We start from the raw sequence: 13,594 nt of genomic DNA on the forward strand, positions 1-13,594 counted from the left end.
TTTTCTCTTTTCCTTTCTTTTCTTTTTGGTACTTTTTAGGAAAGTTCAACTAACAGTCACTGGTTTCAAGCAGCCCATTAAGCTTGACTACTTCTACAATGCTCGATTGTTTTTTAGGGGTCTAAATCTCCATGTAACTTAGCCACTCTTGGACTTTTGCCCTCTAGCTCACTGGAAACGTCAGTGTCTTTCGGAACCAAACATTTGAACATTGATCGAACTTTGCATTTCCACAGATGAGGACCATGAAACTCAATATATGCAAACAAGGATAGCAGCAATAGGGGAGAGTGCCTAAAAACACGTATTGTGGTGATAAAATCAACTCCACCAGACTAAAACAGGACATAACAGAAATCAATGCAGAAAAAAAAAATGTCACAGTGCATCTCATGTAGTTAGGGTATGCACTGTATTGGGATTTCTTTTTTCATTTAGACATCTTAAGTAAACTTAAGATCCTGTCAAATTGGGATCCCAAGTGTGCATTGCTCTATATTGTACATAAGCATGTACAATAGTTCAGTTCAATAAACATTTAGGAAATGCCATATCCTAGACACTATGGTAGACACTGGGCACAGAGAGATGATAAGGCACAAGTTTGCTTATTGAGTGGATGAATCAATGGTAAGACACTTTGAATTGTGTAAGAAAGGATATGGGCTCTTGATGCACCTGAAGTGAGGACAAGGGGAGGCAAGAGGATTTCCATCGTCATTATCATCATCACCACAGACCACCCTCATAGAATACTTACTCTGAGCCAGACCTTAAAACCTGACATGTGTTAAGTCATTTAGTCCTCAAAAAGATCCTATGAGGTTGAATTACTCTCACTTTAGAGATGAGAAAAACGAGGTGTAAAGAGGTGAAATAATATGTTCCAGGTCTCATAGCTAATAGGGTAGAGCAGAGATCGGAGCCCAACAGTCTAGCTCCAAAGTCGACTCTTCATCACTATGTCATTCTTCTTCTCACTACAAGAGACAGAGAAAGTGTTGAGACAGTTTTCCAGTGTTTTATCTCCTCTCCCACCTCCCCAAGGCTGAGGACAGAAACCCCTCCACTTTCTTCCAGAGGAGCTGTGAATGCGAACTTAGCTGTCTTGATCACCAACACTTTCCACCCCACGCGGCCTTACTGCCAGCTCCATCTTGTGAATAATGAGGAGGAATTGGAAGCGAGTCCTGGAAGCTTCCCTCATTCTCTGACTTCCCAGGAAGATGCTAATTTTGTGCTAGTTGGCTCCTATTTTATCTGATTGCTATATCTTTAGCATATCACTGTGTTTTGAAGTTGGCAAACTACCTGAAAACTTTCAGAAAAAAAAGAAAGAAGAAAAAAGAAAGAAAGAAAGAAAGAAAGAAAGAAAGAAAGAAAGAGAAAGAAGAAAGAAAGAAGAAAGAAAGAAAGAAAGAAAGAAAGAAAGAAAGAAAGAAAGAAAGGAAGAAAAAGAAAGAAAGAGAAAGAAAGAAAGAGAACCAGCCATTGTCCATTATCTTTTCTTCTGTTTTGTGTTTTCTTTCCCTTCCCTGGAAACTTGCCTTCAAGATTCTAATGTTTGGAAAAATATTCAGAAAGAATGAAGAACAATGGAAATCCTACATACATGAACCAAGAAAATGAAGTGTGAGTTTGGGAGAATTGAGTGTTATTGCCTGGGAGTATTCCTCTGGGATGGGGCCTGGGCTTCTAAATCTACAGACGAATCATGCCTTCTTCTTTTCTCCTCATACACAGGTTTTCCTGAGTACTTGGCTCAGAAATCAAACAGCTGCTCCACTAATTGCTTTAGGCCTCTAGTGTTAGTTGTTAAAAATACCTCCCTGAAAGGAGTACTGCCCTCACTGGTTAGTACTGGGCACAGGAGTAGGCAAGACAATTTCTTGAGTTCTACGATTTGATGGCAATTAGAAAGCCAACACCCCAGCCCACACACAGCTAAGCTAAAACAAATCTCTGCCCTGCTACACCTACTTTTCTCTGTCTCTACTGGCACAGTGCTATGTCTGCTGGGGCCTCTTTGACTCTCTTTCCAGAAGCAATACCTCAATTTCTGAGTCAGTATTAGGGCTAGTAGAGTGATCAATAATAATTAAATTTGAGCATCTACACTGTGTCAATGGTGTGTTAAACACTACTCATCAAGTAAATATGATCTGCTTTCTTTTTGCAGATGAGAAAAATAAAGCAGGAAATAGTTAATAGCGTCAGAAGCAGGTAGGACTGAAAAATTAAGCTATCACTACGATGACCATACATCTTGGTTTACAAAGATTGCCCCCTGTGACACTCACTGTCTTCATATTATTCTTAATAACCCCCCTCTCCTGCACTCTCAAATGTTAGTCATATGATGACCCTGGTGATCATCCTTGTTTGAATTGGAATTCTGTGGCCCCAGTAATTCTGCTGGGTTCTAGTGTCCTTTTTAATCTCCCATCTAGAGTCTTATTTACTTCCAGTGAGGCAGGAAATCTAGTACAGAAATGGTATAGGGTCTAAATGTCCCCTTTAGACACCAAATTGCGTTTTTTTCCTAATTCTGATTTGGGCCAACTTTGAAACTTGAGTTTTGACTAGGTTGCGCCTCCTGTCAGTTAGTTTAGTATTCAGACCTTCTATAGGGCTAAGGACCTGTCTTTAAGTAGTTAGGATTCTAGCAGAGTTGATTAATACTGGCCAAACCCTGGACCAAAACTAGCTTCTTATTGCTTCTAAAAGATTGGGGAAATCTCCTATATGTACAAGACAAGGCCCTTGATGCTTTTGGTTACAGTCTGGTTGGTGTCAGCTCCTATGCCTGGATTAAAAAACCAAAAACAAAAATGGGGGGTAGGGTAAGGGTGAAGCTATACCAGCACCACTGGAGGAAAAATCTTTCTGCAGATCAATAGGGTCATGCAGGGTGTTGTGACTACCAGAGGTCCTGAGCTACATTAAACTAATCATAATATATATCTAAGTAAGAAATGCAACAGATCCATTCTATGGTTTGCTGGTCAAAACAATCCTGGGCAACTCTCTTCTCTTAAAGAGAAGAGCTCCTTGGTTGTTAAGATGATCAAGCCCATGACCTATGAGGAATTCTTTCATTCATTTATTCAACAACTATTTATTGAATGCCTATTATGTACGAGGTGGGGCATGTGCCAGTGTTGGGGATCCAGAGTTCTCTGCCCTATAGAGCATGGAGTCCACTGGGGGGCACAGACATTTACCGAACAGTCGCACAGATATAAAATTACTGACTGTAACAAAAGCAATGAAGATGTGCTGTGTGCTTTAAATAGGCATAACTGGGGATCTGTGGGCAGTGTATGACACTGCTTCTCTGAAGAAGCAACAGTTAGGCTGAGCTCCGAGGACGAGTTAACAGTTAACTGGGTAAATGATGAGGGAACATGCAGGGCTGGGAAAGGGCATGCACTAAACTCTTGCATCAGGAAGGAGGAGCCCATTCCTGGACTAAAAGAAATGCGAACCCAGAGAAGTCTTATGCTTAATTTCAATAGCAGATGGCAATGGTGGGATGAAAGTGGGGTAGACTTGGGCAGTGTGAGAGCTTTCCAGATACCCTGTCTTCTAGAAGGGGAACTGGCCTGCTACAGTACCATTGGGTGGAGGTATAGAAAACTATTTTAGTTTAAAATAAAAAAGAACTTCCTGTGTCAATGTTTTGAAGGCAACCAGTTTCTGTCTTTGGAGCTATGTAAGTGTAAGCTAGATCACACTTTGGATAGAATCTTGCAGAGATGTTAAAAGGGTATTGGAGATGTTGAATATTTAAGTCCATTTCAATGAAAGGACTTTGTGAATGACATACTTTCAATTAAAAACAAACGGGGGCGCCTGGATGGCTCAGTTGGTTGAGCATCTGACTCTTGATTTTAAGTCAAGTCATGATCTCAGGTTGTGAGATGGAGCCCGGGGTGGAGCTCCGTGCCAGACATGGAGGCTGCTTGGGATTCTCTCTCTCCTTCACCCTCTGCCCCTCCCTCTTTAAAACAAAACAACACAGAACAAAAGAAAACAAATAAGAGCAAAGCAAACTAGTCCTCCACAGAGGCAAAGTTCTGATGAAAGGATGCCATTACAAGTTGCCCAAGGAAAAAGCAAAGTTTTAGTGATTTCTTTCTGATGACATAATAGTAAGATTTTCAGAAGTCTCAGTCCTGGCTAAAGTTAGTTATAATGTCCTGGAAGTACAGCATTTACATTTTAAGAAAGTTGTTTTTTATCTTGTTTTCCTGTTCCTCACCACACCCCCACCCACCCCTAGAGATGTCAAAATGTTGAAAATGCTGACTCCCTATTGCTGATTGTGGCTAGTGAAGTAACCTGAATGCAGCTGAAGTGTGAAGAGTGAGAAAACAAGAGTATGAGCAGATAGTACCAATTTTTTACCTCCAAAATTGTAAACTTTGACTCAACTGTTGAATAAAAACTATAAATGGACAAAGGTGCTTGTAAGGCAGCTATCTTCTGATAAACCCATTCTTTTCTTCTAATTCCTTCTGGTTTTGTATTTTTGAATTATCTGGAATTTCTATATTTTCTTTGTGTACAGCGTACTGTATAGTCGTCATTGCTAGATGGCCCACTCAGTCATTTTTGTATAAGAGAGTTCTTTCTCTTGCAAAACAACAAGGAAAAGAAGTAATATTCTTCATATCTGTTTCTTATCGTAAACTAGAATTGATATGAAGTACCTTAATCAGTGGTTTTGGACAATTATGAAGAACCCTTTTTTTTAAGGCAGACATACTTTGGTTAACTCTATGCAAAAGCCCTGTGTGCCTTTTATAGACTCTCATAAAAATGTCTTCAAGCCAGACATTGAGTTTTACAGAAATAACACTTTCTAGTTGTCTCTCAACCACACACACCTGAAACACACACACACGGACGCACACACACACACACACACACACACACAGTAGGCTGAGGATGTCCCTAGTTTATCATGTCCTTTTTTATGGATAAGCCATTCACCTCAAAATGACTATGGGATTTTTTTTCCCTGACTCTCATATCATAGAAGTCATTGGTCTAGATTTTTTTGAAGGACAAAGAAAGTGCCATCATCCCCCTTTAATGCCAATGTTTCTCATTTTCATGTGTTTTTCCTATGTATCTTTTACCAGGAGAGCATCTTTAAATTTTCAGATACCTTGGAATTCTCTAAGCCTTGTTGGTAAACATGCCACAGCATCTAAAGCCCCTAAGAGGGCCTTCCAGTAACTTGAATCTTTTCTATAAGCCAGTATTTGCTTCAAGCTCCAGATAAAAGGTAAGCTTTCCTTTAATTAGAAAAAATCTTTCTAAAAACTGCCTATTGTATTTCCAGGAATGTGGTAGGTACTGAAGTTATAATGATGAATGCAATTTTGTTGTTTTGAGGTGGCTTACAGTAAGGAGAACCTGGCAAAGAAGTAATGATATACAGTGATAAACGCTAATAGAAGTATGAACATTTTGCATGTCAGGATTCTCAATCCTTTTTGGGTCATGGACCCTTCCGAGAACATAATGGTCTGAATTAGTTATCTGCTTTATACAATAAATATTTGCCTGAATGCTTAGCAGGTTAAAATAACATTATCTCATGCATTTACTAAAGGTCAAGAATTTGGAAGTAGCTTAGCTGGACAGTTCTGGTTTAATGGTATGTCATGACTTTGCAGTCCAGCTTTCTGTTGGGGCTGCTGCCAGCTGAAAGTCTGACTGGGGCTGGAGGCTCTACTTTCAATATGGCTCATTTCACACTATGGCTATTGGAAGGAGACCTCTAGGAGTTCTCTATAGGCCATGTCAGAAAAACTCCATTCCCAGCCATACGAGCCTCTTTATTGGATTGATCATGACATGGCCGTTGGCTCTTCTCAGAGCAAGTGATCCACGAAAGAGGCAGAAAAGAAAGCCACGATGTTTCTTGTGACCTAGCATCAGAAGTGACATACCATCACTCATGCAGTATCCTACTGGTCTGTAGACCAAGCTTAACAAAAATTGGAAGAAGACTACAAAAAGACCTGAGTACCAGGAGGCAGAGAGTTTGGGGGCCATCTTCAGAGGTGACTATCACATTCTCTGTGAACCTCTTCCCAGAAAATACACCATAAACTTTGAACTAAGAAATGCTATACTAATAGGGGGCCAAATATATCACTGTGCCTAGAGAAGCCAGAAAGCTTTTGCAAAAGGTATGAGTTTAATTACAGCCTTACAGAGTGATAATTTTATCAGTGGGTAAGATAGAGAGGCAGGTGGTTATACAAATAGATTAAGCAGGAAAAGCATAGTTACATGACAAAATTCACCCCGTATTTGGGAAATCATAAGAGAGCCAATATGGCTGAAGCATAGGAAAAATGAGAGACAGAAGCCTGGGTCAGATCACAGAAGACCTTGAAAGCTATGCCAGTGAGGATGACTTTTATTGTTCATTGTGGAGAACCTGTGAAGTCATGTAAGGACCTGATTTTAAAACCCAATTTATATCTTAGAAATATTTTTCTGTCCATTAACTACAGATGGAAAGCTGAGAACTCAGTTGGGAAGCTATCACACCGGTATGGAGACAAGACACAATAATGACATGAGCTGGGCATGAACCGAGGGAATGGAATGGAGAGTTCACTTCCAAGGGTGTGTTTGGAGATAAAATGTATAGGAATTGGTAACCAACGGATGTGAGAGATTAAAGAAAATAAGACATGAATGAAGCTTATGAGCTTTCACTCTGGAAAACTGTCAAAAAAAGGCTATATCTGGGGAGGTGATAAAGCATAAATATGAGTTTGGGATATCTGATAATTATTTTTCAATATGTATGTCCTGGAAAACCACACACATGAAAACTTCAAAAAATCAGTTTCCACAGATGAGTAGGTTTAGAAAATACTATGAATCTTATGCCATTGGAGATTTACAATGCGCATCGATGTATTAAAGATCAAAGTTTTCTGGTTTTTTTTTTTTCCAAAAGAGACCCATATATTTTCAGGGTAACAGTTCCCAAAAATATTTGACAATAGAACCTTTTGCTCAACCTCCATGAACATTGCAAACCTAGCATTCTGGGTAACAATTGACACTTCATAACAACTTACAAGTTGCTCAACCCATCAGTAAATACCCAACAAAAACTGCCGAAAATGGCATTGCAACAAGGTAGTCACCAATTTCTTGAGCCTCACATGAGACACAGCAAAGTCTTTAAGAGCCAATACTTCTTGGAATTTATAAAAAAAAAAAAATCAAAATGAGCTTCATTCTTTTGGCTCTTTCGGCATTTGTAGTTCCTTCTATCAGAGCTAATACATAATAAGGTCTTTTAAACTACGCCAAGAAAATTTGTACCCTGGGGAATAAAAATGTTTCCTAGCTGAAAAATTTACCAACTTTTTAGCCTAATACAAGAGTTACCTGTTGCTATAGAACAAATGTTTGCCCCTCCCCCAAAGCACTGTCCTATGTCGAGATTTTGAAATGAAAAAGACATCAGGGACCAGATGATAAGTGGTGTGTCAGCCAATATTTCTTAAGTGAGTGCTGCTTATAAGAACCTGACAACAGGCTGACATCACATGATCTTCCCTGGATTCTGAATCCCCATTTGGAAAGTGAGGAGAATTTTTAGTAAAGCTCACTGCGGAGCTGGAAATCCTCGATGGTTCCTGAAGCTGAACAGAAGGGGTTTCTGCACTTATAAACGCAGACACTGAAAATCACCCAAGGAGACATAATTTGCTTCCAACATATTGTGTTTTTTCGGCTTCAAATTTCCAAGTGGGACCCCGAATTGACCAGCATGTTAGCTGGAGAAGGAAGAGTACAGCAGTTGAGACCAAGACTTAAGTGGGGTGAATCCTAATTCTGCTCTTTATCACCATGAAACTAACGAAGTTACGTAAACTTGTTTTCCTTGTTCCCTCGGCTCTAATAATGCCTAGATCTAGGGTTTTGTGAAAATTCAAAGGCTAACTCACAGAAGCCTGAATTAAGAGGAGCTATGATTGTCAGCGCAAAGGCAATGTCTGCATATAACCTGGATGGCCCTGATACAGAAAACATTGATAGATTTCACAGGGGTGACAAAATAATGACAATACCTTAGATTTGAATAGTGTTTGAGAGCATATGAGTGAGCGATCCCACATCTCTAAGCCCATTCGATAATAAAGCACACTTCTCAATAGAATCGTGTTAGCAGAGCTGCGTCCAGCGGCTGGTGGGAAGCGGAGAAGCACAGCGAGCCAGGCAAGCCCAGCACCGACAGCCATTAGTGAGAAATAACAGATGGTGTCTCATTTTTTGCTATAGGCAAAGATCCAAATGACATGACTAAATAGAAAGACAGCCCCATAGGACTGCATTTGGGCTCCTACTGAGCACGGAGCCTGAAAGGCAGGGACATTTTTAATAACCTTTCTTTGACAAGCTTAAAGCCATTTAATGTCTAAACCTGTCATACACATCCAGCCAGGAGAACAGACCTCCAGAGAAAACCCCAGAGCACAGTCTCACCTCCCTGTGAAAAAATAAAAAATGCACGCACACTTTACAAAAAAAAAAAAAAATTAGACAGCAAGGTCACAAAATGCTAACTTTCCATTTAAATAAAAACAGTCATTGCCCTTCTCACGGCAACCTTCTAGACTTGCTTTCCATTCTGCCCTGGATGAAAAGTTGAGTTTCCATCCAGTCATTATTTAAATAAAACAATAGAGGACTCATGGCAGCTTTGGCTGAAATCTTAGTTCAGTCTAATTAGAAGGAAATGCATTATAAATTATTATGTGTTGAAAGTCTGCACCAGGAAAAAGAAAGAAAATGAACTCATAATTCTTTATATATTGGATTTCACTTTTTCATCAATCCCAATGAAACAACAAGTAATTGCTTCTTTTTTAACAGCTTCTGAAGTAAATGGCAAAAAAAAAAATCGGTAATCAACATGATTAAAAACTTTATTATTTTGTCTATTGCTATAATATTCAGTAGCGGTGCACCAGTGCTTCTGCAAAAACATTCACTATAGAAAATTTATCTAATAAATTGTATTTGTTTTGCAACGCATCAGCTAGTAGGAGCATTCGTGTGGACATGAATTTGATTTTCCCTGGAGTCCATGGCTTCATTTTGCCCCAGCTGTTTCATTTTCTTCTCATCACCAAATCATTTTATTATAACAACTTCCCAGGCCTTACTCTCCTATAGTTTTATGTGGCTGCAAACACAGAAGAGCTGCCTGAATTCTGAGTAGTTGGTTGAAGGTTTACGTTTAAATTCTGCCTTAAATGTACATTTGTCTGGAGGAGGAAGGCTGATAGGGAAAAAAAAATAGCTAGAAACGTACATTTTATCATTACTTAACTATACCACGTGAACACTTACTTACAAGATCTGCAATGAGGAAAAAAATCACTTTAGTGAAAACAGGAATAATATCATCTGTTCTACAGTTTAACGAATTAAACTCAAATAAAAGAGGCTTACTTATTGCTGCCTGTAGACAGACCTGGCGTTACTATCCATATCTCCCTGATAAATCTCTCATGCCAAAAGCAGTATTTCAAGCTTGAGATGTGTGTTTACTTGCCAATTCGGTAACACTGTTAAGTCCATGAAAGAGGCCCTTTTCCTTGTTTGCCACCGTATTTCCATGCCATGCATGTAGGGTAGGTTTTTAAGGACTATTTGTTGAATATGTAATGTAATTAGCAGCACAAGGATGGATAGGACTCCCAAAGCGCAGTGAAACAGAAGCAAGCTGGAACACATTTCACCCTGACCACGCCAGAGGAAGTTAGCAGGTGAAAACTGTGGGTCCCAGTGATGGAAGGGAAAAATGTTCAAGCTCATTCCTTCATCAGGGCCATTTCCTAAACCCCTAGCCTTTGCCTTCTCTCCTCCATCCCTCCTTTTCAAAGGACGTCTACGCTCTTCCGCAGCTCCACATAACCTCGCATGTCCATGGGTATCTGGATGCTTCACCTCTGATGGCCACTCTTCTCACTCTGGTGAACCAAAGACTCGTTGCATTCCTGTCCCCTCTTTCTGCAGCGAGCTCTCTCTCCTGACCATCACGCTTACGTTGCTGCTTCTGGTGGAGGCCACCTAGCAAATCCTCAGAAAATGAGTCCAGACACAAGGCCGCGATTGGAGATGGTTGGAATCACAATTTTCAACTTTATGATGGTGCAAAAGCCAATGCACTCGGTAGTAGCCGTTCTTTGAATTTTGGATTTTGGCCCCTTGCTGGTCTAGAGGGTACGCGTGTGGCAGGCCGCAGCCTGTGCTGCTGGGCAGGGCGGCCAGCGCAGCTCCCCGTCTGCCACATGGTCACAGGGATAGACAATGACACATTTAGAATCATTCTGGACCCATTCAACCAATCTCTCTCACTTTCAGTTCGGTATTCGATGGATTACCTGAGCTACTCAGCACTTTATTATAAAATAGGCTTTGTGTTAGAGGATTTCACCCAACTGTGGGCCAACAGCTGAGTGTCCTAAGCCCGCTTAAGGGAGGCGAGGCTCAGCTGTGACGTGCCTTGCTCAGGGTGTTAAGTGCATTTTCAACTTGTAATATTTTCAACTGATGATGGATTTATCTGGACATAACCCCGTTGTAAGCTGAGGAAGCTCTGTAGCGAGCAAATGGGTGTATTGCTTTTATAGTCAGAAATTCTAATGTTACTGTTTTTTTTTTTTTTTTTTACAAAAAATTCATTCGCATTGTGAATCTTGACAAAACCATTGTTAAAGAGCTTGCAGCCAATATGGGCTATGAACACCTGGTTTATTTCTCTGTACAAGAACATAAATATCTCAACATTAACAACATGAACTTCAAACATGTCGTTCCAGGAAAATACAAATGACACATCCCATTTCAAGGGTTTGAAGACATACGTGACCTCTCAGTGCTAAATGCCTGGAGGATAGGGGCACCTGGGTGGCGCTGTTGATTTGTGGCTGAGTCTAGACCCTCAAGTGGCTGAGTCTTGATTTCGCTTCAGGTCATGATCTCAGGGTGGTGAGATCAAGCCCTACCTGGGGCTCCCCACTGGGCATAGAGCCTGCTTAAGATTCCCTCCCTCTCCCTTGGCCCCCCATTCCTCTCTAAAAATATAAAGCATTAAAAAAAAAAAAAAAACCCTTGAGGGTTGTCTTCTCCATATCAGTATAACTGCTCAGCACTGAGAAAGAATTATTTTACTTAAAATAATGTAAAAATAATAGGCATAAAAATAAATGTTTTTTTCCTTGTTCCTTCTCTGATGTTCAAAATCCTAGTTTCTCTCTAGGCTACCTTTAATTCTTTATATAAAAATATTCTTCTTCTTAAGAATCCTATAGCATCTAAATAGATTGTTTTTCATGGTTTAACCGGCAATGCTTTCTCTCAAACTGGATTTTAAGTTCCCCGAGGGCAGACAAGGCCTATGTGTGTTCATCTTTATATCTCTAGGTTTAGCACAATAGCCAGTCAAGAGTATTTTAAAAGGTGTGTTTATTGAGAGTCAAACAAAAACCAGTCCGTTGTTTTTCCCAGTCTGTGGAGGGACTCGAGGACTAATATGTGTACAGCAAGCTCCTCCAATGTTTGCTTAAAATACATCGGGCTTATAGATCAATTTTCCATATAGACAATTTCTCCAATCAACATAACAACATTGTTATTACTGATAAAACATCATTGGGGTGGGTACATATATTAAATCATCACAGTGTACTCTTTAAATATCTTACAATTCCATTTGTCAATTATATGTCAATAAAGCTGGGGAAAGAATTTAATAAAAGAAGGCTGGTTTTAAAAGGAAAAAAAATGGCTTTATTCATGAAAGATAGTATTTATCATCTGACTCTTGCCTAAAGCTCCTCTGGAGAAGTGCTCAAATCCATCCTATAAGCCTGGATTAAAGCTTAAGTGATATCTGAATATAATAATGCAAAAAATCACTTGTAATAAAACCTCGTGTATATATGTGTGTTTTCTTATCATTACAAAGCTAATTCATGTCTATTCTTCAGCATAACCCTTTAAATTCTTTTATTTAATCAAGTAAATATTTGAGGCTTCACTGTGCCAGGTATTGTACCAAGTGTTGTAGATACAAGGATAATCACAAAGAAAAATGTCGGTCCTCACAGAATTCATGACTCATTGGGGGAAGCAGAGGGGGTGTGGATTAGTTAACAAATATTTATGAAGCAGCAAATTAAGTGCTATAGATTTGGAATTACACAATGCTAAAGGAGTATATTTAAGAGTCTTTAATCCAAAAAAAAAAAAAAACAAGAATATCTATCTATACTCATTTTCTATTGAAAAAATTTGTGTGGTTATTTTCTGTTACCGGTTTGTTTGAGCTCATTTTAAAACTGTTCCGGCATTAAGGATACCCTCCCTTTCGTCCCTTGGGATCTTTTAAATGGGAGTATTCAAGCTTGTATTAATGATTAAATAAAATAACACATATAAAGCACTGAGAAGAGTACCCAAAACAGGGTAAAAGTTCTTACTGGCTTTTGATGTGCCACACAGTCTCCTAGGTACAGTAATAATGGCAATTAGTTGAGTCCATACAACAGCCCGATAAGTTGAATGTTATCATTATCATTCCCATTTTAAAGATTAGAACACTGAGGCTCAGAGTTCAAGTAACTGGTCTCAGATCACCAGAGACTAGCGGTGGTGCAGTCAAGACCTGAACCTTGGTCAGCCTGAATTAATCAAGTACATGCCTGCCTTTTCTGTTGCACTGTGCGACCCTCAAGATCTCCTTGGCAACCTAGATATTCCTAGATACTCACTTTTATTTCTGTCTGGATGTTTCAAGGGCCTGTAAATCTGATCACTATACTTGCCATGCTTTCCTTTGCTGCATCTCCCTTGATACCTCGAACCTTGCCTGTATTCTCTCTACCTCCACTACCTTTCCAGCGACCCCAGTACACCTTCTTATCACTGTAACCCCTTTCCCCTGACTAATGTTAGGACACAAAGTTTGATCGGGGTACTGGAGGGACCTACAAGAACAGTGCAGATGCAACTTTTTGGATTCAGATCAGTATAAATTCAAATCTCATGCCTTGAGTGTCTTTCTGAAATTCTCCTTCTTTGGGGTCTTTTGGGCTCTGCAAAATGAGGATAATATAATCATTGTGAGAATTAAATTAGGTAATGTTTCTAAGTGCCTGGCATGTGACTGGTACATAGTTAAGGGTTCGATAAATGGCACACCCGGTAAAGATCATCATTCAGATATTTTTAATGGAATAGAATAAGCTTCTTCATAGTGAAAAAATATTCAATGAAAATAGTATTACCTCATCGTTACCACAATACAGATAAGACAGTGACAAGATTTGCTGAAGGCCCATGCCACCAATTACAGGTCTCTTGCGTCACATTTTCATAACTCTGAATTTGGCTAACATTAGTAGTCAGCAATAGATAACAAGCCATTTTCCAAACTTGTGGAGAGGTTAGCAAATAGGGTAGCTAGCCTCCTAAGCCTCTAGTGAGCCTTACTTCCCTGTGTTCACACCTTTCTGTAGTTCTGCTCCGCATA

The 13,594-nt window shown here is 39.6% G+C and overlaps 1 long non-coding RNA gene across 2 annotated transcripts in view; it reads left to right on the forward strand.

Annotated features, from left to right (window-relative positions):
- The window catches only part of LOC102153391, a 102,743-nt gene extending 90,740 nt beyond the window's left edge, over positions 1-12,003 (forward strand). For both annotated transcript variants that reach the window (XR_005375843.1, XR_005375844.1), the window contains 2 exons: positions 5,151-5,296; positions 6,540-12,003. This is a non-coding gene — a long non-coding RNA (uncharacterized LOC102153391). The remainder of the gene's footprint in view (positions 1-5,150; positions 5,297-6,539) is intronic.
- The last annotated feature ends 1,591 nt before the right edge of the window (positions 12,004-13,594 follow it).

Source organism: Canis lupus, chromosome 21 (assembly GCF_011100685.1).
Source record: "Canis lupus familiaris isolate Mischka breed German Shepherd chromosome 21, alternate assembly UU_Cfam_GSD_1.0, whole genome shotgun sequence".
NCBI lineage: Eukaryota > Metazoa > Chordata > Mammalia > Carnivora > Canidae > Canis > Canis lupus.